Raw genomic sequence first — 27,273 nt, 5'->3', positions numbered from 1 at the left:
AAAAGGCAACTACTCACTCACTGCTTAGAGTGATGTCAACTCTCGAAATTGTTTATCCAGTTTTCGGAATCCAGAGATCACACGAGACTCTTGGCTTTCATCAAAAATGGTTTTTCGCTCTACTGGCTGAGGGAGAAAGCTTGAAAGTATAACCCAAGTGCACTGTAACAGCTCAGAAACCAGACTGGCAAATAAAAAGAAACATATGGATATATATTATGATCATGATCTCATGATTTGGGGGGACCTGACTCATGACTTTTGAATGACTAAGATGTCGTTGACAATGCTGATCCTGCATCCATTTCCACTGATGCTGGTCAAAACACTTTCAGGGGAACCTTTTTTCCATTGGAAAATGCAGTTTTGTCACAGTCTAGCTGTTTTGCGGGAATGTGTCAATTCTGACAACATTTTCGATGCATAAAGAACCAAAATGAACTGTTTTGACTTTCTGGTTTCATTTTGATAATGTTGAAGTGTTTCATTTTGATAGGTTCAAAACACAATGTTTTGAATCTCCTCATTTTGATTCGTTTAGTTTTGACTTTTATATTAAACCATTAATTTTAATGTCTTTAAGATTGATGGTTTAAGAGTGTGTATTGTTTGGACATTAACTAAACAAAACATTTAAATGGTTCCAAATTTTGAAAAATCTTGGAATTTTTTATTTTGCGGGAAATTTCAGCTTTTCAGTCCATTTTGGAACAAAAACCCATTTCAGAACATTGGTATCTCCATGTTTCCTCCATTTTCCGGGAAAGAGCTGTAATTCCTGTTATTCAGTGGGTGTCTCTCCAGAGAGTGGATTCATTTGCTTACCCTACCCCCACCCAAGATGACCGTCTCATTAACTCTCCTGGCTTCTGTTTCTGCAGGCTGGACTCACACCTTGCTAAATTCTGGCACCAGCCACAAGCCTTGGGTGAGCTGAAGGGAATGAAACGGCTGGCTGCCTGCTTCACATACCTGCTCTCATCTGTCTGGCCCTGCCCAAGGCTGAATGCCAACTCCACGAGCGATCCATGGAAATCAGGGGTAAATCCCTGGAACTGCAGCAGCCAGGCCAGCTCCTCAGCTGGTGCAGACTGGAGCAGAGCCACCCCAAATGGCTATGCTGCCCCCCACCCCCGTTATCTCTGCCCTTCCCCAGATAATTGGCTCCAGCACAGAAGAACCTAGGAGGTTGGGGACAGTATCAGTGGGTGGCATGGCAGGGTCAGTGTTTAATAGAGAGGCTTCTCCTGTCTCACCCGTGGTAGCCTATGTTCAGAGCCTGGTTTAGTCACATGGTGGAGAGTCTCCAAAGCGTCCAGGCGTTGACCAGCGTGTAGTGCCGAGGTGCAGGAGCAGCGCTGTGTGCGTCTGAAGCCTGCCCGCACACAGAGCAGCTCAAGCCGCTCTGCCTCCTCTCGGCTCCCAATTGGGATGGTCCCCATACCTCCCCGTGCACACTGACCGCAGCTGGGCGTGGGCCTGGCATGGCAGAAGCGGGATCCCCTTGCACACACACACACACACACACCTGTGTAAGGACTTGTCCCAACCTGACCCCAAACATGTGGGGTTGTTCAAATGCAGCAAAATTTTTGAAAAGGCCTCTGGGTTAAGGCTGTCATTGCTGCCACCGTGTGCTCGGGCCTGTGTAGTCGCGCCCTCTGCCAGTAAACGTGCAACATTATGGGTTACTGCAAGGCTAGAAGGCTGCAGCATGAGATGTCTGAGCTTTCTGTCCTTTTATTATCTAGACTTTGTTCTTGTCCCTCCAAAATCCCCCTCTGACTCCCCTCTCATCTTCTGCAACCCAATCCATCCCCCCCACCCAGCCACTCCGCTCTGGCTCAGTCCAGGAGCTGGACTTCAAAACGGGCCTTTCGAGGGACTTTAGACACTCTAAAACAATTCCTTACATCTTTTAACCCCCTTCCTCCCTCCCATCCTGAAGGCCGTTCTCCCCAGCAAGGCCTACAAAGGGCCTGCAGACGGAGTTTCCTGGCCCAGCTGTGTTGCAGGTTCAATGAGCCAGGAAACTGCTAGAGGAACTTTCCAGACAGCAGAACTTCAAAACTTGCAGTTTTTAATCAGCCTGTCCAGCAAATCTCTTCCTACAACATGTGTCACGGCAGCACCCAGTGGCATCCGACGCGATCAGGCCAGCTCTGTGCTAAGCGCCAGGCACACCCCTGGCAGTAACAGCCCTTCCTTATAGATTCATAGATTCATAGACTCTAGGCCTGGAATGGACCTCGAGAGGTCATCGAGTCCAGTCCCCTGCCCTCATGACAGCACCAAATACTGTCTAGACCATCCCTGACAGACATTTATCTAACCTACTCTTAAATATCTCCAGAGATGGAGACTCCACAACCGCCCTAGGCAATTTATTCCAGGGTTTAACCACCCTGACAGTTAGGAACTTTTTCCTAATGTCCAAACTAAATCTCCCTTGCTGCAGTTTAAGCCCATTGCTTCTTGTTCTATCATTAGAGGCTAAGATGAACAAGATTTCTCCCTCCTCCTGATGACACCCTTTTAGATACCTGAAAACTGGTGTCATGTCCCCTCTCAATCTTCTCTTTTCCAAACTAAATAAACCCAATTCTTTCAGCCTTCCTTCATAGGTCATGTTCTCAAGACCTTTAATCATTCTTGTTGCTCTTCTCTGGACCCTCTCCAATTTCTCCACATCTTTCTTGAAATGCAGTGCCCAGAACTGGACACAATACTCTAGTTGAGGCCTAACCAGTGCAGAGTAGAGCGGAAGAATGACTTCTTGTATCTTGCTCACAACACACCTGTTAATGCATCCTAGAATCATGTTTGCTTTTTTTGTAACAGCATCACACTGTTGACTCGTATTTAACTTGTGGTCCACTATAACCTCTGGATCCCTTTCTGCTGTACTCCTTCCTAGACAGTCTCTTCCCATTCTGTATGTGTGAAACTGATTGTTCCTTCCGAAATGGAGCACTTTGCATTTGTCTTTATTAAACTTCATCCGGTTTACCTCAGACCATTTCTCCAATTTGTCCAGATCATTTTGAATTATGACCCTGTCCTCCAAAGCAGTTGCAATCCCTTCCAGTTTGGTATCATCTGCAAACTTAATAAGCGTACTTTCCATGCCAACATCTAAGTTGTTGATGAAGATATTGAAGAGAGCCGGTCCCAAAACAGACCCCTGCGGAACCCCACTTGTTATACCTTTCCATCAGGATTGGGAGCCATTAATAACTACTCTCTGAGTACGGTTATCCAGCCAGTTATGCACCCACCTTATAGTAGCCCCATCTAAATTGAATTTGCCTAGTTTATCGATAAGAATATCATGCAAGACCGTATCAAATGCCTTACTAAAGTCTCGGTATACCAGAGCCACCGCTTCTCCCTTATCCACAAGACTCGTTCGTTATCCTATCAAAGAAAACTATCAGATTGGTTTGACATGATTTGTTCTTTACAAATCCATTCTGGCTATTCCCTATCACCTTACCATCTTCCAAGTGTTTGCAGATGATTTCCTTAATTCCTTGCTCCATTATCTTCCCTGGCACAGAAGTTAAACTAACTGGTCTGTAGTTTCCTGGGTTGTTTTTATTTCCCTTTTATAGATGGGCACTGTATTTTTTCCAGTCTTCCGGAATCTCTCCTGTTTCCCATGATTTTCCAAAGATAATAGCTAGAGGCTCAGATACCTCTTCTATTAGCTCCTTGAATATTCTAGTATGCATTTCATCAAGCCCTGGTGACTTGCACGCATCTAACTTTTCTAAGTGATTTTTAACTTGTTCTTTTTTTATTTTATCTTCTAAGAACAAGTTAAGAGTTTGCAATATAAACACACAAGAGACAGGGGTGGTGACTTTCTCGAGGTCACAGGCAGTATTGGAACCCAGATCTCCTGACTCCCCAGTCCCCCTGAATTAGCTTGGGCCAATGCAATTGCCTGGTGCTCTAGTGGTGGGGCAGCCTATAAACACCCCATGCTGTCAGCATTCTCAGGATGACAGGGCCCCACATGCTCATAGTCTGTAGTAGCACAAAAGCCCAAGTTCTAACTGTCGCGAGGACACACAGGTCCATGTCACCAAGTGAGTCACTGCAGAGCAAGAGAACTAAGCACATGGGCCAGATCCTCAGCAGCTGTGAATCAGCGGAGCCCCACTGATTTCAAAGGATCTGCTCCAAGCCAAGAATGTGGTCCTTGGTTCCCGTCACCCCAGCAGGGCCCTGTTTGCGTTGTGTGGCTCAGGGTTCCTGCTATTGGTTTTTAGCTGTGGTTGTGAAAGGGGCTGGACGGCAGTCCCTGGAGAATCGAGTCCTGTGCTTCTCCATAGACCTGGCACAATGGGAACCAGACAGGGGAAGTGGGTTGCACCCCATTCCCAGTGCCCTGAGTCACCCAATCCTTCCTCTGTATGGCTACCCCCTTCTTTCCTTCATTATTGTGCAAAAGACATTTTCATTTTAAAATAAGCGAAGGCCACACCACCTGCTCACCACAGGCAATGACAAGGCAGGTGCCACCCACTGGCAAGTGTATGTTACAGGTCGGGGCCTGAGCCACAGAGAACATGAGCGATCACAGCCTATAGCTTGGGAGCTTTAATTCCAGCTGGACCAGTCCATGGTTTTAGCTCTGGAAGTCCCTCCTTCTCCATTCCAAACAGGTGGCTGTGACACGTGCTCAGGAGAATTAGTCCTCAGCCTCACGTTCTAAATATTTCCTGGCCTTTGCCTTCTAGACCCTGATATCGTCCCTTCCTGGTACATAGGGCATGGGATGAGACCCGTGGGACGGTTTGGCCGGAGGAGAGCTGTCGTGGAGAGCTCCCGGAAGTCGGCCTATGGACACAGGCAAGCTTGCTTCCCTCTAGAAGAAAGCAGTGAATCCATTCAAGATGAATGAAATGGCTAAGACAAAGAACGAATTTGAATGATGATAAGAAAAGACCCTTCTCCTCTCTTCCTTCCACATCCCAGCCTCTCTTCTAGGCAAATGAAAATGTTTGGCTTCATTTCAATGTACAATATCTTTGTGGCTATAAATGATAGAAACCAAAGAGTAGTTGATAACTTCAGTATTTTTGCAAACAATTTCCCTCTCGTCTGTTTTTTCTTTTTCTCTCCCCTGTTCCCCATTTGTCCCCCATCTCTGGCTTTTGCTCTCAATCTAAGATGATTTGCACCAGAAAATTGCTGGGGGGAAGAAATATAAATTCCCATGTTAATTATCTTCCTAGAACATGGGCTTGTAATGAACTAGGAATGTTCTTAATGTTTTCTCTGAATACTGTGTTGGTGCCTCAATGTCCCCATGGCAGTTCTTAAGTATCTGGCAGAGCAAAGGGCCAGTGCACCTAAATGCCTGGCACTCTGTCTCCTAGCAACTGATGGCCTTGGCCCCTTCTCTGCAAAGGTGCCAACTGACGGTGTTGGAGACAAAGAGATCAGGTGACCTCCTGGCCCGGGAAAGGAACTGAGCAGAGGAGGAGGGGCTGGAGGGTGTTGTTAGTCTGGAGCTGGCTGGGGACGAGGTGTGAGGGCAGATGTGGGGGTCTGGCTCACTGTCCCCCAGAATGGACCAGGCCGAGGGGTCTGGTTCACGATACCTACAAACTCTGTTTTAGACCATGATCCTGCCATCGAATAAACCTCTGTTTTACTGGCTGGCTGAGTGTCACGTCTGACTGCAAAGTGGGGGTGCAGGACCCTGTGGCTTCCCCAGGACCCCGCTGGGGTCGGCTCGCTGTGGGATGTGCACGGATGGGCAGAGGATGCTGAATGCTCCAAGGAGAGACCCAGGAGGTGAAGACGTGTGAGCTTCTTGCCCTGAACAAGTCCACTGCAAGGGAGAGGAGGCTCCTCAAAGTCCTGACTGGCTTGGTGGGGAGCAGTTCGAGAGCGTCGCCTGGTGACTCCGTAACAGGGCTCTTTTATACAAGCCAAAATAATAATAAAAATCGAGAAACTGAGCCCTGCACGTGCCTGCTGTGACTTGAAACGAATCCGACTTGTCTCAACTCTCCTGGGCAGTAGGATCTTTAGAACCAAGTGGCGTCACTTTCCCCTGAGATTGTCTCTCTTTTCCTGAACAATTTCTCTTCCACACAATAAAGTCTTTTGATGTGATCACCGGGCAGAGAAGCCAGCTTTTTAGTCTGGATTCTGAATCCATCTGAAAGCAGGTGGAATATAACTGGTCCTACTCTCCTGACCAATATGTCATGCCAACAGGAGTAATACGCTGGCGAATCAAGATGAGCATTTCAGGAGGCCCCACACAGCTGGCTCTGCAGCAGTCCAGATGGCAGACATCTTGCCATTGCGCATCTGTGCAGTTCCACCCACGTCCTAGGACAACAAACACTTACTGCTCTGCTGAGGTCTGAGCTAGCATCTCTAATTCCCAGCTCTGTTAGTCACTCACTGTGGGCCACCCATGCAGCTCTGCATGAGATTTGCCTATTAGTCAGATCAGACCAGATGATCTAATGGTCTCTTCTGGCTTAAAAGTCTAGAAGATGCTGAATTAGGGTGACCAGACAGCAGGTGTGAACAATCGGGATGGGAGTGGGGGGTAATAGGAGCCTATATAAGAAAAAGCCCCAAATATTGGGACTGTCCCTATAAAATCAGGACATCTGGTCACCCTATGCTGAATCCATGTAGGCCTTACTTCCCGCTTCCACCAAAGTGCCACGTACAATCTTTCTGCTCTCCTTTTAAACAATGCGGGTCTCCTGCCCCACATTGAGCTGGCTGGGCTGAGCTCCCCGCTGCTATCCTGCTGTCCGCGGCCCACTGGCAGCCAGCCCGGAGTGCCAGGCTGCACTACGTTACTTGAGAAACACTGCAAAGTAGGCCAGATCCACTGCTGGTGAAAATCATCACAGTGGCATTGGCTTCAGTGTGGCTACAAGCGCCTCTGGAAAAGGGGGATACAAGTCGCGCAGTGCATTTGGCATTGGGAGCAATACGCAGCCGCTAGCATAGAATCAGAAATTCGGGTTGCCAGGTGTCCGGTTTTTGACCGGAAAGTCCAGTTGAAAAGGGAACATGGCGTGTTCAGTCAGATGTACTAACCGGACACTAAAGGCCTGGTTACTGCGGGGGGGTTAGTGGCTGCCTGTTACCCAGCCCAGAAGTGATGGCTCCTACAGCAGCACGAATGCACCAGCTTGGGCTGCAGGCAGACCCTTTACAGAGCCTGGCTTGCAGGGCTGTGGCAGGAGACAGATTGCAGGACCCCTGGCGAGTTGGGGAAGGGGCTCTCAGCAGGCACAGAACGTTCCCCGGGCGGGAAGGAACACGAGCTGCCCCGCCAGCCGGCGCTTACCCGGCTGCGCTCTCAGGCAGCTCTGGGGCAGAGAGGGCTGGAGCGGGAGAGGAAGGTGGCTGCTGGACAGGCAGCACAGGAGGCAGGAGGCTGCTCTGTCCTCTGGGGGAGCAACTTGGGTGCTGACAGCTGTGCACAGGCCTCTGCTTCTAATGACCATGGAGAGCCCCACTGCGCAGCCTGCGGGGAAACAGAAACCCAGGGAGAAAGCACAGTCTGAGCTTCTGCAGCATGAACAGCCGCTGCTGGGGAAAGCAGCAACTACTGCATAATCAGGGGCCCTGATTCTCCTTTCTCAACCCAGGGTAACTGAGAAGTCACTCCACTGAAACGGGAGAGGGAAATTCTCCACCTCCAAAAGTGACACACAGCCCTGCACACAGTGAGGCTGTTGGGCGGGAAGCAAATGGAACGACAGCACAGGGTCTGAGAAGGCTTCTGGAGTGTGTCAGTGCTGGGGTGAATGTGTTCCATGATCAATCAGATAGGAAAAGGGTTAATTTTCTGCAAAGGGAGCCAGGCCCCAGAGGCCCCATTCAGCCTGCCAGTTAGAGGCAGCCAGCTTCCAGCTGGGCTTAGCAGGGCAGGTATTGAAGCAGGAAGAGGCAGAAGCCTAGGAGTTCCTAAGAGAAAAGCCTCTTAAACAAACTCCTGTATTCTCTGAGTGTCCTAGAGTCCAGCCAGTGATCTGCTCCTACTATAGGGTGGCCTGTCTCCTGATGACCCTTTCAGATAAGCCTCTACATTCCCTTTAGGTTTTGAGCTGCCTGGGATGTGGGTGATGGATTCTGCCTGACAGGTCTATGCTGGAGGCAGGGCTGATTCACTTCCCAGAGCCAGATCAGTGCATAGGCAATCTATAGACCCAGGCCTAAGGTTTCAGCTCTTGGGGTCCCACTTCTGACCCTCCTGGCCACAGTGGAGTGGATGGAAAATGTGAATTGAGACTGACCAACATGGACATGTCTGCCTGAGGTCTGGCCTGCCCTTGAAAGGCTTTGCCCCCATGGATTATTCCAGACTCTCCCCACCACTGCAGGGGAAACAAGCTGTCCCAGTAAAAGTACAGTTCTGCTGTGTATTGGCTCTCCAGGCTTGGTGCAGGCACAGGTGTGCTATACAGGGGTCACACCCCCGATCCAGCCATCCTGGCAGAAGGCCGTAGTGTAGACCTGGCTTGAGCCAGCAGATGGCCAGAAACAACCACCCTGAGAGATGTGAACTGCCCCATGCCTCTAAATGTGTTTTCACAACAAAACCCACTTCAAGAGGGGCTCATATGCTACCCAAGCAGGAGGGGAAGAGAGAAGTATGCTTAGCCCACCATCAAAACAGATACACCCTGGCTCCTTGAGGAAAATATACCAGGGGGATGGGGGTGCCTGACATGCCTGTGTGACACATCCAGGACCAAGCCTGCACACTGCTAGGAGCTGCCCTGGCCTCAACACAGGTGACGGGAGGTTCTTCTTTCTCCATGTGGTGCGAAGTGCACTTGTCTGTAGTACTGGAGTTCATGTCTGATGCTAATAGCAAGGTGGCCCCCTTTGCTGTATCTCAACAGAGGCCAGTGATGGCCTCTGAATTCCCTATAACCTGACATACAGAAACAAGCTGGGAAGGTTTCTGGACTCTCTGTCTAGAGGAGATGCTCATATACAATTGACACCTTTGCAAAGCAAGGAAGCTCAAAACCAGCTACAAGATGCAGCACCTCAGTGTAGGAGTGTGGCCGTTTGTCAGTAGCTAATTGCAGTGCACCCACCACCATGCAAGCAAAGTTACTAGGTTCAGCCCCAGCTGGGTCAATGTGGCAGACTTCAGCCATGGAACTCTGTAACGGTTCCCCCGGGCTGAGTCTGTCTGGGGTGGGATGATGTATATAAGCAACAGCACGAGTTTAGCAGTGAGATCATGTGACGTACTGTAAGCACATGTGCACCAGAGGATGACTTCACCCTCCTGAAATAGCAGAGACTGGCTGGTGGCTGCTACAGCTGCAGTGAAATGAGCCCCTGCACTTCCCAAATGTGGTGTTACTGAACCAATTCACTGGGTCTTGAGCACTGGTTATAGCAAATGCCCTGTAGAGCCTCAGCTGTGACCCATTCCAGGGGTGTTTTCTCACTGCATGTGCAGTTCTCCTATCAACAGTACAGCTCACACTGGCTTTATCTTGCAACGTTGGCTGCAGTGTAAATACTGTAGCTCAGGTGGTAAAATGGCTTCAGTTAAAGTCCGTTTTCACAAGCTCATGATCCTGTGCCTTTTCAGATCAAGCTTTCCATGCTTGGTCTCTGCTGGAACTTAGGTAACAAATTCAGCAAACCTGAGCAAAGTCCCTTCAGCTCTTTTGTGCTCCTCAGACATGAGAGAATCCACTCCTCCCTCCCCCCGACACACACCATTAAAACTACTGCCTCTCTTCAGAGGCACAATTCACAAGTAGGAGATCTTTGAATCTTGACATGCCCTTAGCACTGAGGCATCTGTGATCAGTTCACAAATAAGTGTGCTGAAATTAACAAGGTTAGATATGTAAAAGCAGCAAAGAATCCTGTGGCACCTTATACACTAACAGATGTATTGCAGCATGAGCCTTTGTGGGTGACTACCCACTTCATCGGATGGATGTAGTGGAAATTTCCAGGGGCAGGTATATATATGTAAGCAAGAAGCAGGCTAGAGATAACCAGGTTAGTTCAATCAGGGAGGATGAGGCCCTCCTCTAGAAGCTGAGATATGAACACCAAGGGAGGAGAAACTGGTTTTGTAGTTGACTAGCCATTCACAGTCTTTGTTTAATCCTGAGCGGATGGTGTCAAATTTGCAGAGGAACTGAAGCTCAGCAGTTTCTCTTTGAAGTCTGGTCCTGAAGTTTTTTTGCTGCAGGATGGCCATCTTAAGATCTGCTGTTGTGTGTCCAGGGAGGTTGAAGTGTTCTCCTACAGGTTTTTGTATATTACCATTCCTAATATCTGATTTGTGTCCATATATCCTTTTCCGTAGGGACTGTCCAGTTTGGCCAATGTACATAGCAGAGGGGCATTGCTGGCATATGATAGCGTATATTACATTGTTGGACTTGCAGGTGAATGAACCGGTGATGGTGTGGCTGATCTGGTTAGGTCCTGTGATGGTGTCGCTGGTGTAGATATGTGGGCAGAGTTGGCATTGAGGTTTGTTGCATGGATTGGTTCCTAAGTTAGAGTTACTATGGTGCGGGATGTAGTTACTGGTGAGAATATGCTTCAGGTTGGCGGGCTGTCTGTGGGCAAGGAATGGCCTGCCACCCAAGGCCTGTGAAAGTAGGGATCATTGTCCAGGATAGGTTGTAGATCCCTGATGATGCATTGGAGGGATTTTAGCTGGGGATGGCCAGTGGAGTTCTGTTGGTTTCTTTCTTGGGCTTGTCCTGCAGTACGAGGCTTCTGGGTACACATCTAGCTCTGTTGATCTGTTTTCTTATTTCCTCGTGCGGGTATTGTAGTTTTGAGAATGTTTGTTTGGTGAAGATTTTGTAGGTGTTTGGTCTCTGTCTGAGGGGTTGGAGCAGATGTGGTTGTAAGGTTAGATATGTTAGTAAACTGTTTACCTGACAAGCGCAAGACAAAATTTGATTTTTGCGTAGTCTTCAATGGAAAGTTTACTGGGGTAGCATCCTGGCAAACCCTTCTTGTGTAGACGCAGGACCACTGTGCCAGCTGGAGTTTCTAGTGTGGAACTGGCCTAAGTCAGAAGGTCTGATTCTCATATTTACACCAATGTAACTCCACTCGCTTTAGTGTTGCAATTGTGTAAGGTTGAGGAGAATCAGGCCCTGGTTTATTTCTTGATTAAACCTCTACCACTGCAGTATTGCCAATCCCAGGTACTCCAATGAGAAATCAGCCCCCGTCTCCCCCCAAAAATTCATGAGACTTTTAAATAACATTCAGGGTCTCCTTATTTACAGTATGGTTCCTGGACCTTCAGGGTGTGCTTGTTTCATGTTCTCCGTTTTCTCCACAACCATGAGAGCCAGAAAGTGTTTGTTTTGGAAGAGTTGTTGGTTGTTTAAAGTTTCCCAAGTGATCATTTGACTCCAGCATCTGGGGCTTTAAGAAATGCCCTAAAAATCACAAGACTCATGACAATAATGAGTTCTTATAGCGATATTAAGCTAGAGCTGCATGTTCTGGCTATTCCATGTCTTGCATTTAATGATTGGGTGACCTTAATGTTAACAGCCTCTGTAAAAGTTTTATAGAATTTGCAAAGGTGAAAGTGGGGGAGAGAGAGACTGCTCCTCCTTTGTGCTGTTTTTATTTGTGAAGCTACTTTGCACTGTATTCTTGTATAATGATATCACTGAACAAACAAGCGAGAGGAGACTTGCAGTGCTTTTCAGGTTCCTGGCATTTGGCATATTTCCTCTCGTACAGTTCTTCAATCGAACACTGACAATGAAAAATAAAAGCAATAATCACAGTCTGACACACCAGCTGCCCCCTGGAACCATGCTGCCTGCTCACAATACATAGGGCCAGTCTCCTTCTCCTCCTCCTGCACAAAATAAAAACGCACTTGATGGTATCCTCAGGTCAGTCTGCCATTTCCTTTAGTTCATGCAACGCTTCTTAGTGTGATTGCTTGGCTCTCGCAGATCCACGCATGACTTCTTCCATGGCTGAGGCTGAAGGGCTGGTTCCTTCTGTTGTTCCTGTTTCAATAACTCAGGAGCTGTGAAGAAACTCAGAATAAGAAATTCTCGGTCCTTCTCTGCTGAGCTATTGTAACATTTTCTGCTACATACTCAGACCCTGCTCTGACTTTGTTGGGGCAACTTTCCATCCGCTAACGGAGCAGCTAGGGGTTTCCCTGCTGTGTCCCCCTCCCATCAGCAGTGGGCTGGGGTGTGGCCAGAGCGCCCCGATCCCTAACCAGCAGAATGGTTCCTGGTAGTGAAACTTAGAGCAGCCCAGGGCTTTTTCAATTTATGCCAAGGACTGCCCCACAACAAGCAAGAGAGAGAGGAAAAGGAGCCTTAGGAGCCACTTTCTCCTTCCCTCATGTGCTATTTGGCTAGGCCTGGGGATCTGTCCCTCTAAATTTATTAAGATTTAAAATATCTAAATATGAGCAACAGGGGATGGATCACTTGATGATTACCTGTTCTGTTCATACCCTCTGGGACATCTAGCAGTGGCCACTGTCAGAAGACTGGATACTGAGCTAGATGGACCTTTGGTCTGACCCAGTATGGCCATTCTTAGGTTCTTATTTATCATGTTGATGAAGTTAAAATGTAAACTTAACTTAAATCAACTCCCTATTTTTTTTACCTTGATATCCATACGTTTCTTGGCCTAGGACTCCTGCACTTACTATTTAACAACCTTCCATTCACAATTTTCCTCATGCTCCTTTGTTCTTCCTGGAGAATGGTCCCTCCCTCAGGACTCTCCCATACACCTCTTCATTCCCCGTCCTAGAACATCTACAGATTCCACTGCACCTGCATCATGGACATCCCCCTACGAACATCTCAGGACAGCAAATGTTGTATTGCACCAAGTTGTCTGTAGGAAATCCCGTTATCAAATAGAATGGTGGTGATGATGTGCAAATCACATCTCTATAAGCTTTAGTGAAATTCTTTTAAAAAGGAACTAGAAGTAGGAGACCCTAACTTGAAACTGGCATAAGATGGGTGCTAGGTGTCTCATGAATTGCCACTCTCAAACTGCTAGCATTCTTAAGGACCAAGAATATCTATGGGATAGTAAATACTTATTATTGGTTCATGATATGAGCTAGGTGGAATCTGTTGCTGCAGTTGTATCCTATTATTCTAGAGCAGGGGTAGGCAACCTGTGGCATGCGTGCCAAAGGCAGAACACGAGCTGATTTTCAGTGGCACTCACACTGCCCAGGTCCCGGCCGGTCCGGAGGACTCTGCATTTTAATTTAATTTTAAATGCAGCTTCTTAAACGTTTTAAATCCTCATTTACTTTACATAAAACATTAGTTCTATATTATAGACATAGAAAAAGACCTTCTAAAAACGTTAACATGTATTACTGGCACGTAAAAGCTTAAATTAGTGAATAACTGAAGACTTGGCACAGCACTTCTGAAAGGTTGCCGACCCCTGTGCTAGAGCTTTCTCCAAGCGGTTTCATTAATAGGAACAAACATGAGAAGACTCTAGTGCCATCTCGCGGACTGCCGAGGTAATGGCAGCGGTTTGCCATTTGTGCACTAGTGCAGGGTCAAGCGGGAGGCATACCCCAAGTGTGAATCCCCATATGGCAATACAGGGTCAGCTGGCTAACATCAGTGGGGTAAGCTACATATCAGAGGCCCAGGAGGTGAAGTGTGATAGGTGGGACAGAGTGCCAGGGTTCCAGGCCTGCATGTTGGGAAGAAACGGCTCGCCAGAAGAGTCTCCAAACTGCTGGCTCTGGTTAGCCTCCCATGAAACCGGTGTCGTTGTTGGCTTGGCAGTAGTCGGCATTTGTGTGAAGGGAGGACTGAGAACTCGGGATTGTCTCTGGGCATAACTGGTTCTTGGGAAGGGGCTGGATGTGTCTGTCCTCTGAAGAAAGAAGAAACCTCAAAGACTCTCTGGGCCAGTCCAATGAAGTGAGTCTGACTCAGTCTAGCTGAGCCTCTGGCTCTGTTGCCTAGCCCCATGGTTCTCAACCAGGGATATGCAGAGCTCTTCCAAGGGGTACATCAGCTCATCTAGCTAAGTCAGTACAAACTAAAATTTTATACAGACAATGACTTGTTTATGCTGCTCTGTGCACCATACACTGAAATGTAAGTACAATATTTATATTCTAATTTAATGATGGTAAAAGAGAAAGTAAGCAATTTTTTAGTAATCATGTGCTGCGACACATCTGTAGATTTGATTTTGCAAGCATCAAGTATATTTGATTTTGCAAGTTTTTAAGCAAAGTGAAACTTGGAGTACACAAGACAAATCAGGCTCCTGAAAGGGGGACAGAAATCTGGAAAGATTGAGAGCCACTGTCCTAGCTGATTCGAGGGCTTTATTCTACCCCCTAAGGAAGAAGGATGCAGGGATCTTGTTTTCCAGCCTGAGTGAGGCCTCTGATCTCTGTCCTGAGGGATGAAAGAAACATGGCTTGTTTTGTCTGGGGATTGTAACTGGGGCCAAGGGGAATGGGTCTTGGAGAGAAGAGATCCTCTGGGAGTGACAGTGAGGAATCTGGGGAGTGGGGAGAAATTCCCACTTTCCCATTGCTAGGGCCAGTGACTGGTGTTCCAAAGGGTGGGTGAACCTCCTCCCCATTCAGCGCTCAGCAGGTTCCACCCTCACCCCGGCAGCAAAGGCAGAACCACTCCAGAAGTTTGCATGTCTCAGAAGTTGGGGTGGGGGGCAGTAGTGGGGCAGCCTGTCCATGTTTGGAATGGGGAAGCCACTGCTCTGGATCTGTCTCACTCACTCTTGGCAGCTGTGAGGCTTGACAGGCCAGAGTGTACCTGTCACCTCTTGTCTAGGCCTAGAGGCAATGCGCTGCTGCAGTCACAGTAAAGACTTTCCAGTTCCTGGAACTCTTCAGGTCAAGTGACTCAACCCTAAATGCCCCTGAGCAAGTGGGAGGAGACAAGCAGTGCTGTGCTATAGCTCACAAGGCAAAGAGCTGGCAGAGACCTCAGCATCTCTCTACTGCTGTTACCTGTCCAGCGGCTTCTCACTTGGAACTTACCTGTGGCCATAAACACCTCAGTCACTTGGTGGTTGGATTTTGCTGACGTTTCCATGTAGATTAAGCTTTTGCTCTTTGCAAAGTCCTCTGCCTCCTAGTTGGGTGGGGAAGGTACAAAAACAGGGTTATTTCAAAGCAGACTTAGGTGTGTTCTGCACGGTAATCACATCCAGCTTGGCAAATGTCCTGGAAAGTGATGGAAATAAAGGCTCCATTTACAACGTATTGGAGTTTTTCCTTAGGCCTGGCAGGGAGGCACAGCTCCTCCCTGTATGCTTAGACCCCTCAGGTATGACAGAGCCCTGCCCAGTGTGGACAGGGCTGCATGGTGCCAACCTGGAGAAGCAAGCTTGGAATGGACACAGGAGGAGTGTAGCAGGAGTACTGCAACTCGCCCTGTCTGACTAGTGGCTGAGAAGTAGGAAGAGGAGCATGCAGAAATCTTCAGCTATTTGCTAAGGTGCCTCTGGGATAAATCTCCAAGCTGGATGCTGCAAACTGCTTTAGGGCCTCGTACCCCCGTCGTTAGCTCCAGCACTTGCACTGTCAGACTAATGATGTACAAGGGAGCCTTAAGGCTTAGAACTCATCTGCATGGTGCACTAGTCTGCACTGGAGTGGGACACATTCCAGGGTGTTGTGCACTAACAGGCCTGTGGTTCTGCAGTGACGCATACTAGGGAACTCTCCGTGCGTGTCAGCAGGTCCTTAGGGGCCAGTTAATGCACAACACACAAGTGCACCCTAGACCCTGCCCCCCGCTCGTGCAGACAAGCTCTTACTTTACACTGACTTTAGTTCCCCACCTTTCTGAAGAGCAGCGTGTCCGGTGATAGAGCCACCGTTGGATTCCAGCAGTTTCTGCTGCAAACCCTAAAGCTTCTTATTTCCCCAGCTCACGCTCCTTCTGTTCCAGTCACACGGTTGCAGCCGAACTGTTTAGGCCACGCTTGTTTTCTCTGTTGCACAGCTGAAGGCATTGCAGCTGCTCTCTGGCTGGAACCTGTTAAAACTCACAGGAGACACGAATCCGAGAGTTAAACCCTCGAGCTTCTTTTGTCCCATGCAGTTCTCATTCCTTGAACTTGGTGGTCAGTGATGCAGCATCAGCTTCTAGTGGTGTTTTTGAAAGAGAGAATCTGCCAAGTGCTGAGATCTTACTGCAGTGACACTTTTTACCTCAAAGGTGACTTCCCGCTGAGCAGCAAGATCTGCCTTATCGCTGACTAAAATAATCACGAGCTCATCGGGAAGAAATTCCTTCTCTAATTCCCTCAACCATAGCTTTGCTCTCGCAAAAGTTGCCTGGAAAGGTGTGTGAGAGAGAGAGACAGACAATAAACCAACAGATACTCAGGAACTGTCACATGCCCCAAAGGAGATTGGCAGGTGAGGGCTAAAAACCGTAGAAACAAATGGGTTATGCGCATGGAACCAGCTCAGCATGGAACCAGCTCTAAATATACATCCTTCCCCAAAGCCAAGGATGACTTCTCCTCCATCAGACATGACCCAACCACCATGGATCTCCAGTGGGTCATAGACCCAGCCTACAGGTGATGGGCTGAGGTGATTGGGCAAGGATTCTTCGAAGCTTAGTCTACCTCTTCAATAAAGCTCTGTTACTGTGAGATGTTACTCGCCAGCAGCCTATGGTCTCCTCCTCCTGTAACTACCATGGCAGTAATAGAGGCATATGGTCCTCGGTGTGGGAGATCATGCAACGTATCCCCCTGGAACAGTCCAGTCCATCAGAAACAGATATTAGTGTAAGCCAACTAACAGATGCACTTAATCTTTGTCACTAGATCATCCTTAAAGTCTAGGGAGCTGGGAGTGAGTGTGATGCCAACAGACCCTGGTTGTCAGCAGGTGGGATTGAACCTGGGGTCTCTGGAGCTCAGGGCATGAGCCTCTACTGCATGAGCGAAAAGCCAACTAGCTAAGATTGTACAACAGACTCATTGTATCTCCAAGTGGTCTCAGTGCCACTAGATGGGACAGAAGGCCACACTCAGGTGAGTGGGTTACATGAGGGTAGGGGAACAAAGAGCACTTAGTGATGCTCCCTCGTTACCTACTTGGCTGGTGAGGTGGATTGGGCTGGGAGGTAGGGGTAGATAGAGAAATCTTGGCTTTTAGGGGGAAAAGGTGAGCATTTATTGTCCACTGTAAGTGAAATGTCTGTACCAGTTCCTTGCATGTCTTCAACCATCTTTACCAGAAGAGGAAGGATAAACCTGCCCATGATGTGTAGTCCTTACGTGATGTGTGCAGGAAAAAGAAGTCTTGGTTGAAATGTCTGGGGATGTATTGGGAAGCCACCTTACACAAGAATTATTGCAGCCTACCAGCGGCGTGGCTGCACTAGCAGGATTCAATCTGGATATTTTAGAAAGTTAAAGGCAAACCCTTCTGGAGGAGAGAGGCAGAAGAACAAGCCATCACCGCTCTTCCCTTTCCGGCTATGTCATATACAAGAAAGGCAGCATTCGCCCCCCTGGAATAAAGGTGGCACACACTATGGTACTTCCGTTGTCCTGCAGTGTCCCAAATCTCCAGCTTGATCGTGGCAGTCTGAAAACATACCAGCTGGGTGAAGAAAGAACCTGGAAGCGACAGAGATGGGACAGCTCCTTGAGAAAGCCATAGCATGCACCTCAACTAATGTTAACCTTCATCTCGATGATCTGTGTGAAAGATTGGTGTCGAGATTCGGTTGGAAAGGGCTGCGGCGGGAGAGAGGATGAGAGAGAATTAAAACATCCCCTTCCTTATCAAAAGCAATGTAACAAACAGGGGAGTGAACTGGTATTACCCACTAACAGCCCGGTACTACACCAATGCCCATCAGCAGGGTGTAGCTGGGAAGGGGGAGGGGAAGAGAAATGAGAAGAATGGTTCTTGCTCAATTCGTCAATATTGGTGGCATTAGCAAGCTTTGGTTTTGCAGCTGTCTAGCTGGAGGAAATGTGATGGCAGGGAGGGAATTAGGAGTCTTGAGTTCTAATCCAGCTATACAGTGCCTAGCCCCTCTTGGGTGCTGCTGTAACAGAAATACTGCAATCTCCCCAACACTGATTTGTATGACCTTGGGCAAGTCACTTAAGGCTCGCGTGGGCCCTAAGCACAGCCCTGATTATATATAAGCAGCGCTGTCCCAGGAGTAGCCCCAGGGAGGTGCTCAGATGCTTCTGAGCTACAACTGCTTTTTCTTGCTCTTAGCCCATGCCAGCAAACCTGCCCCACCCCCAAACTGGCAGGGCTCTGCTGGCTAGTGGGTGGGGGTGGCACCAAGGCCATGCCCGCTCGCCCTCTCTACCTGCTCTAGGAAAGTGAGAGATGCGTGTTTACTCCTGCACACCTGGCCCAGAGGTGTAAAGGTGGGGGCAGAGGCCTTTGCTCTCCCATACTTCCCCAGGCAAATGTGTTTAGCTCTTAACCTTTCTGTCTCAGCTTGCCTAGATGGAAAATGGGTCTAATTTAAAATCCACCTCCCTAGGGTGCTGTAAAAGCCAGCAAATGTCTGCCGACTGTTTGAAGAACCTTGGTCTGAAAATGTTAGAGCAACTCAAATGTGAGGCTTGCACAGTGCAATTTGGGGGGCGTGTCATAAACAGATAGCTAAGGGTTAATGTCTCTTTCACCTGGAAAGAAGTAATCTGAACCACCTGACCAGAGGACCAATCAGGAAACAGGATTTTTTTCAACTCTGGGTGGAGGGAATTTTGTGTCTGAGTTTTTTGTCTTCTGCCTGTATGCTCTCTCGGATGAGAAGTTTTTCTATTTCCTGCTTTCTAATCTTCTGTTTCCCAGTTGTGAGTACCAAAGATCAGATAAGGGTTTATATGTTCTTTTCTATTTACATGTCTATAATTGCTGAAGTGCTTTGAATTGTATTCTTTTTGAATAAGGCTGTTTATTCATCTTTCTTTTAAGCAATTGACCCTGTATTTGTCACCTTAATACAAAAAGACCATTTGTATGTATTTTTCTTTCTTTTTCTATAAAGCTTTCTTTTAAGACCTGTTGGAGTTTTTCTTTAGCGGGGAACTTCAGGGAATTGGGTCTGCAGCTCACCAGGGAATTGGTGAGAGGAAAAAGTCAGGGGGAGGTCTGTGTGTGTTAGATTTACTAGCCTGATTTTGCATTCCCTCTGGGTGAAGAGGAAAGTGCTTTTTGTTCCAGGACTGGAATTAGGGAGGGTGGACTCCCTCTGCTTAGATTCACGGAGGTTGCTTCTGTGTATCTCTCCAGGAACACCTGGAGGGGGGGGAAGGGAAAAGGTTTATTTCCCTTTGTTGTGAGACTCAAGGGATTTGGGTCTTGGGGTCCCCAGGGAAGGTTTGGGGGGACCAGAGTGCCCCAAAACACTCTAATTTTTTGGGTGGTGGCAGCAATACCAGGTCCAAGCTGGTAACTAAGCTTGGAGGTTTTCATGCTAACCCCCATATTTTGGATGCTAAGGTCCAAATCTGGGACTAGGTTATGACACCTTTGCTCTCCCATACTTCCCCAGGCAAATGTGTTTAGCTCTTAACCTTTCTGTCTCAGCTTGCCTAGATGGAAAATGGGTCTAATTTAAAATCCACCTCCCTAGGGTGCTGTAAAAGCCAGCAAATGTCTGCCGACTGTTTGAAGAACCTTGGTCTGAAAATGTTAGAGCAACTCAAATGTGAGGCTGTGCACAGTAGATAGGCAGAAGCCATCTGTTAAGGGCCAGGTTGTCTAACAAATACATGGGTTTGAGGTAGAGGGGGCAGTACAGAGCCAAAGCTCTTCGAAGGGACAGAAGCCTCCTCTGAGTGCCAAGCAATGTAGGCGAATGACACCACACTCCTTGGTACAGGCACCGTGACTGCCTGGTTTGTGCGGCAGCGTGGGAGACCCCTTGGGCCGCCATCCTCACTCTCCTGGCAAAGATCAGGGCCCTTCTTTAAAACAGGAAGAAAAGGGTCTTTTTGCCTATTTCTGACGAAAAGACACAGAGCCAGATCCTTGCTTATGTAAATTGGCCTTGCCTCCATTGAAGTCAACATCTAACCGGTGGGGATCAGTCCCATGAACATCAATGGCCTCCCTAGCTCATACCAGGGTCTGTAAGCTGCAAAACTTCCTAAAGAGACTTAACTGACCCTGTGTTGACATCTCCAATAAAAACTAAAGCCATGTTTTCCACCAGCGTTGCCTACTGAGATGAATCTTTTTGCATCTGATGATGGGAGCACTTAGCACTTAGCAGAACTGGGTGAATAATGGTGGTTTGGTTTTGTTGGTGGCAATTTGAAAAGTCAAAAAAAAAAAATTCATTGCAAGTCCAACACCACATGAAATGTTTAAAAGATTTTGACTCTATGTCGAGAGAAATTTTATGCTGGGTCGAATGAAACATTTATTTTATCTATGACCATTCTAAATAATTTTTTAAAAATAAGACTAAAGAAATTTTTTAAATTCATTTCAAACCAAAAAAATTAAACATTGTGATTTTTTTTTCAGGTTTTTTTTTTAAAAACAATTTAGTGAAACTACCATGAACTCACAAGGTGGGTGAGATAAGATCTTATCTTGGACCAACCTCTCTGTTGGGGGAAGGGACACACTTTCATGAAAGTCAATTCTCTCGGTCCTCAAGGAGAGACCTCGAGATGAAGACGTGCTAAAGCAAAGCCACAGGGATCTCCAAGGTTGCCCCTGTCCTGCACCCCTGTCCTGCCTGGTTGATGTCAAGATCTCTCTGTGAGATCATCGCCTCCCCACCACCTTTGTCCAATAGGCTGAGGTCCTGCCAAAGGCCCTTGTGATGTCACTGCCACACTCACCCCTCCCCTGCAGTGCTGATGTCCTGCCGCTGTCCAGCCACATTGGATGTTTGAGCTGCTTCCCCAGGATCACCCCACTTCATGAGTCTTCATTGTGAGGATGACAGCAACTACACAGTAGAACACGAGACGCTCTTCCCCATGCTACACTCAGTTGTTCATAAATCAGTAGACTTTATGGACAGAAGAGACAATTAGAGCATGTAATCTGACACCTTGCATATCACATGCTTTCTGTAGAGCATAGTAGCTAGTTTTTGACTAAACACATTCCAGAAAGGCATCTAGTCTTCATTAGAAGACATCAAGAAATGGGGATTGCCCACCACTTCCCTTTCTAGTTTGTTCCTTTGGTGAGTCACCCTCACTGTTGAATATTTGTGCCCTATTTCTAATATGAATTGGTCTCTTGAGTTTCCAGCTACTGGGACTTGTTGTGCTTTTCTCTGCCAGCTTAATGAGCCCTTTAATATCAGATATTTTCTCTCCATGAAGTCACTTCAACACTTCAATGACATCACCTCCTGATCTTTTTGATAATCTGAACAAGCTGAGCTCTTTCAGTAGTTCACTAGCAGGCATTTTTAGTCAGCCCTCAGAATGTTTCATTGCTTTTTGCTGCCCCATCTCCAATATTTCAAAATCTTTTCCAAAGGCGGACGCCAAAACTGGATGCAGTATTCCATGATCAGTCTTACCGATGGTGTGTCACCTCCCTGTGCTACTCACTGCCCTTTTCATACATCCAATGATGGCGTTAGCCCTGTTCACCACAGCATCACACTGGGTGCTCATGTTGAATGGCTTGCCCAGTGTGGTCTCTCAATCCTCTTCACAGTTAGTGCTTTCCTGGATACACTTCCCCATTCTGTAGGTGTGGCCTGCATGCTTTCTTGCTAGGTATAGAACCTTTCATTTGGCTCTTTTCAAACTTGTTTGCTTTGAATGAGTCCAGCTTATCAAGGGATCCAATCGCTCTGTGTCACTGCCGTTTCCTCAGCATTAATTACCGCTCTGCTAGTATTTTATCACCCACCGGTGTTAGCGGCAGTGATTTTATATTGCGTTGCAGTTCACTGATATTTATTTTTAAGAATTAGTCCTTGAGAGATGTTAGGGGGCTTATTCCTTCACTCACTCACTTCCCTGGTCCTTCTCGCATGAACAGAGAGCAACAATACCCGAAGTCTGAAGGTGCAAACAATTTGATGTTTATTGGGGTGAACTTCCAGCAAGCATGAGTCCAGTTTCCTTCCTTAGTGTCCCCCTTCCCAGCTCTGACACCACAGAGCCTTGCCTATGTCCCTGTTCCTATTCCCTGTTTTCATTCCCCCCTTAGCAAAGCATGATCCCAATTCCCCCACCCCAAGTCCCTGGTCCCATCTCCCCCTTACTTCCTGATTGAAAAACTTGACTTCTGCTTAGCTATACCTTAACCAGTCATTTTACTGAAATTTAACTAACCAATCCTAACATACTGTAACATGCTTATTTAACCAATTATATCCCACCATCCTCTCGATGGCTCCCTCTATACCAGTGGTTTTCAACTTATTTACCATTGTGAGCTGCACACACAGCTCTCTGTATTATGTGGGCCGCATCCACACAACATATATACTGCCTGAATGGCTCTGAGGATGTCACATGGGCCACAGCTGTGTGCTGATTGGGCCGTGGATTAAGAACCACTGCTCTACACTGAGAGATCTGGCTTGTTTCCAGACCCCAGTGCAAAACCCCAAGTGTAAACAAGGTAATGCTCCTAATTGTCACCAGGGTAGCTTATCCTGGTTTCATGCAGAGATAAGCTACACCAGTTCAAGATACCGTTTACTTTGTCTACAACGGGACTGTATTAGACCAGCTACTCTGAAGACTGGAATCAGGACAAAACCTCAGTATATGCTTTGCTCAGCTGGAAAAGCTGGATTCTAAAGGTCTTGGCTACAGTGGCAATAGACACAGATATTGCTAAACTAGTCATAGCGGGTGGGATATTTCCGTCAACGGAGCCTTGACGAGGAAATGTTACTTTATGGAAGCGCTTGTCCTGTTCTAGAATTGAAAGTGCACTGCAGCGTTGAGAGGCAAGGATGTTTCTCATGGAAATTACTGTGTAACTGTAGTTAAGCTACATAAATCAGCCATTCTGTCCCACAATTTGTAAGGCAGTCGTTAGAGAAAAAAATAAACCACAGCCCTTCTGGTTTGGGTATCCAGGAATTCTTGCATGGTTTTCAACTTTACAGCTTGCCGTTTTGAACAGCTCACCAGCTCAGCTGATGGGATTCACGATGTAACCTGCCTGCTCGCAAACTGCATGAGCCCTAATTAGATCACAGCATCAGAATGTGATTTGTTTGGTCCTTGCAGAGCTGTGGTCATTCAAATAAGCAGAGAACTTAATGCGCCAATAAATCAAACCTTTTTTGTTGGGCTGGGGGCAGGGTTGTTCTAAAGAATTTCTGCTGTTCCTACTTCCATGGATTAACAAATGGGATTGATGCATAAAAGGATGTTCTGGGAGCTCCTGTGCTTAAAACACAATGGCACAGGACCCAGATAACAAAATGCAGCCAATAGGGCAAGTACACTATGGGGCATTGTTTGAGAAGTCTCCTCTGTAGCTCCTGAATGAGTGTGAAAACACAGGTATGTGATCCATGCCAGGTTAATGAATGTATTTCTCTCCACCCCTGCTCCCAAATCCTCTGTTTCAACGCCACAGCTTCATTTCCTGTACTTTAACAATTACATTTTGCAAATATGATGCAGTTTCACTGCCTGGTTAAGTGAGGAAAGTCAACGGAGAGGCAAACAATTCTGCCAAGATCCAGAGGGAGGAACGCAGATGCAAAATGGGGTGCAAGGATCTCCCACCACAAAATTGGCTTTATTGTAAGACTTATCATATGTTCAGATATATAGAGACAGAGGCAGATGAAAGGAGATAAATACAATGGCCTGAGGGCGGGCGGTGCAGGGAGGGGGATGGGGTGGGATGCAGGCTCTGGGGGAGGGCGGGCGGTGCAGGAGGGGGGATGGGGCGGGGCGCAGGCTCTGGGGGAGGGCGGGCGGTGCAGGAGGGGGGATGGGGCGGGGCGCAGGCTCTGGGGGAGGGCGGGCGGTGCAGGGGGGGATGGGGCGGGGCGCAGGCTCTGGGGGAGGGCGGGCGGTGCAGGGGGGGGGATGGGGCGGGGCGCAGGCTCTGGGGGAGGGCGGGCGGTGCAGGAGGGGGGATGGGGCGGGGCGCAGGCTCTGGGGGAGGGCGGGCGGTGCAGGGAAGGGGATGGGGTGGGGCGCAGGCTCTGGGGGAGGGTGGGCAGTGCACGAGGGGGATTCGGGTGGGGTGCAGGCTCTGGGGGAGGGTGGGGCAGTGCAGGAGGGGGGATGGGGTGGGGCGCAGGCTCTGTGGGAGGGTGGGCGGTGCAGGAGGGGGGATGGGGTGGGGCGCAGGCTCTGGGGGAGCGTGAGCGGTGCAGGAAGGGGGAATGGGTGGGGTGCAGGCTCTGGGGGAGGGCGGGCGGTGCAGGGAGGGGGATGGGGTGGGGTGCAGGCTCTGGGGGATCGTGGGTGGTGCAGGACGGGGGTTGTGGTGGGGCGCAGGCACTGGGGGAGCGTGGGTGGTGCAAGAGGGGGGATGGGGTGGGGTGCAGGCTCTGGGGGGAGTATGGGCAGTGCAGGATGGGGAATGGGGTGGGGTGCAGGTTTGGGGGGAGGTTGGGAAAGCTGCGGTGGAGGAGGGGGCTCTGGGCTAGGGATGAGGGGTTTGGGGTCCAGGAGCGGGCTCAGGGCTAGGTCTGAGGGGTTTGGAGTGTGGGCAGGGGCTCAGGGCTGGGGTGGGGGGTTGAGGTGCAGGCTCTGGGGGAGGGCCAGGGATGAGGGGTTTGGGGTGCAGGAGCGGGCTCAGTGCTGGGTCTGAGGGGTTTGGAATGTGGGAGGGGGCTCAGGGCTGGGCTAGGGCCAGGGATGAGGGGTTTGGGGTGCAGGAGCGGGCTCAGGGCTGGGTCTGAGGGGTCTGGAATGTGGGAGGGGGCTCAGGGCTGGGGTTGGGCCAGGGATGAGGGGTTTGGGGTCCAGGAGCGGGCTCAGGGGTGGGCCTGAGGGGTTTGGAGTGTGGGCAGGGGCTCAGGGCTGGGGTGGGGGGTTGAGGTGCCGGCTCTGGGGGAGGGCCAGGGATGAGGGGTTTGGGGTGCAGGAGCAGGCTCAGGGCTGGGTCTGAGGGGTTTGGAATGTGGGAGGGGACTCAGGGCTGGGCTAGGGCCAGGGATGAGGGGTTTGGGGTGCAGGAGCGGGCTCAGGGCTGGGTCTGAGGGGTTTGGAATGTGGGAGGGGGCTCAGGGCTGGGCTAGGGCCAGGGATGAGGGGTTTGGGGTGCAGGAGCGGGCTCAGGGCTGGGTCTGAGGGGTCTGGAATGTGGGAGGGGGCTCAGGGCTGGGCTAGGGCCAGGGATGAGGGGTTTGGGGTGCAGGAGCGGGCTCAGGGCTGGGTCTGAGGGGTTTGGAATGTGGGAGGGGGCTCAGGGCTGGGGTAGGGCCAGGGATGAGGGGTTTGGGGTGCAGGAGCAGGCTCAGGGCTGGGTCTGAGGGGTTTGGAATGTGGGAGGGGGCTCAGGGCTGGGCTAGGGCCAGGGATGAGGGGTTTGGGGTGCAGGAGCGGGCTCAGGGCTGGGTCTGAGGGGTTTGGAATGTGGGAGGGGGCTCAGGGCTGGGCTAGGGCCAGGGATGAGGGGTTTGGGGTGCAGGAGCGGGCTCAGGGCTGGGTCTGAGGGGTCTGGAATGTGGGAGGGGGCTCAGGGCTGGGCTAGGGCCAGGGATGAGGGGTTTGGGGTGCAGGAGCGGGCTCAGGGCTGGGTCTGAGGGGTTTGGAATGTGGGAGGGGGCTCAGGGCTGGGGTAGGGCCAGGGATGAGGGGTTTGGGGTGCAGGAGCGGGCTCAGGGCTGGGTCTGAGGGGTCTGGAATGTGGGAGGGGGCTCAGGGCTGGGCTAGGGCCAGGGATGAGGGGTTTGGGGTGCAGGAGCGGGCTCAGGGCTGGGTCTGAGGGGTTTGGAATGTGGGAGGGGCTCAGGGCTGGGCTAGGGCCAGGGATGAGGGGTTTGGGGTGCAGGAGCGGGCTCAGGGCTGGGTCTGAGGGGTCTGGAATGTGGGAGGGGGCTCAGGGCTGGGCTAGGGCCAGGGATGAGGGGTTTGGGGTGCAGGAGCAGGCTCAGGGCTGGGTCTGAGGGGTTTGGAATGTGGGAGGGGGCTCAGGGCTGGGCTAGGGCCAGGGATGAGGGGTTTGGGGTGCAGGAGCGGGCTCAGGGCTGGGTCTGAGGGGTCTGGAATGTGGGAGGGGGCTCAGGGCTGGGCTAGGGCCAGGGATGAGGGGTTTGGGGTGCAGGAGCGGGCTCAGGGCTGGGTCTGAGGGGTTTGGAATGTGGGAGGGGCTCAGGGCTGGGCTAGGGCCAGGGATGAGGGGTTTGGGGTGCAGGAGCGGGCTCAGGGCTGGGTCTGAGGGGTCTGGAATGTGGGAGGGGGCTCAGGGCTGGGCTAGGGCCAGGGATGAGGGGTTTGGGGTGCAGGAGCGGGCTCAGGGCTGGGTCTGAGGGGTTTGGAATGTGGGAGGGGCTCAGGGCTGGGCTAGGGCCAGGGATGAGGGGTTTGGGGTGCAGCAGCGGGCTCAGGGCTGGGTCTGAGGGGTTTGGAATGTGGGAGGGGACTCAGGACTGGGGTGAGGGGTCTGGCCGGGAGTTAGAGTGCAGGAGGGGATTCAAACCTGGGGCAGCGATGCTGACCTCAGGCAGCTCCTGGGCAGCAGGGCTGCGGCAGACCCCCTAGCTCGCAGAAGCAGCTGCCAGTGGTTCCTGGCCAGTGGGAGCTGCACAGCCAGCGCTTGGAGCAGAGGCAGGGGCAGCTCACGGAGCTACCTTGATCACCCCTGGACCTAGGGACTGCAGGGACATGCCAGCCACTTCCAGGAGCTGCAAGGAGCCTGCCCTAGCCCCACTCCACCTCCAACCGGACTTTTAATGGCCCGGTCAACATCAGGGTCTCTTTTCGAGCAGGCATACTGGCCAAAAACTGGATGCCTGGTAACCCTACTACACGGCCAGGACTGCCCCCCACCTTAGCGCCAGCTCAGCCCCTTGTCTGGCATCTGCCCATAACCCCCCTCCTGCCAGAAAGCCAGCACTTCCTGAGGGCCTGAAGCAGCAGGGCTGGGGCACTCCCCTCCAGGCTAAATGCAGGTTTAACCACCCTCCCTCCCCTCTAAGTTAGGTCTCACTCTAGCAGTAAGTCCAGCCCCACTTTCCAGCTGGAATCACAAGAGGGGAAGAGAGCTGGAGTAGTCACCTAGTCCAGGCCCCTGCACTCATGGTAGGGCTAAGCATTATCTAGCCC

General features: G+C 50.0%; 1 long non-coding RNA gene across 1 annotated transcript; it reads right to left on the bottom strand.

Moving 5' to 3' along the window:
- Window positions 1-9,182: 9,182 nt before the first annotated feature.
- LOC127030331 (uncharacterized) lies at window positions 9,183-17,545 on the bottom strand. Its single transcript, XR_007768360.1, has 3 exons — window positions 15,874-17,545; window positions 15,068-15,161; window positions 9,183-12,064 (listed from the first exon to the last, which is right to left on the bottom strand). It is a non-coding gene; the product is annotated as an uncharacterized LOC127030331 (long non-coding RNA).
- Window positions 17,546-27,273: the final 9,728 nt, after the last annotated feature.

The sequence above is a fragment of the Gopherus flavomarginatus genome, chromosome 10 (genome assembly GCF_025201925.1).
Source record: "Gopherus flavomarginatus isolate rGopFla2 chromosome 10, rGopFla2.mat.asm, whole genome shotgun sequence".
Lineage (NCBI taxonomy): Eukaryota > Metazoa > Chordata > Testudines > Testudinidae > Gopherus > Gopherus flavomarginatus.
Note: the sequence above shows the minus strand (reverse complement) of the source record. Positions and strands in the feature narration are given on the sequence as shown.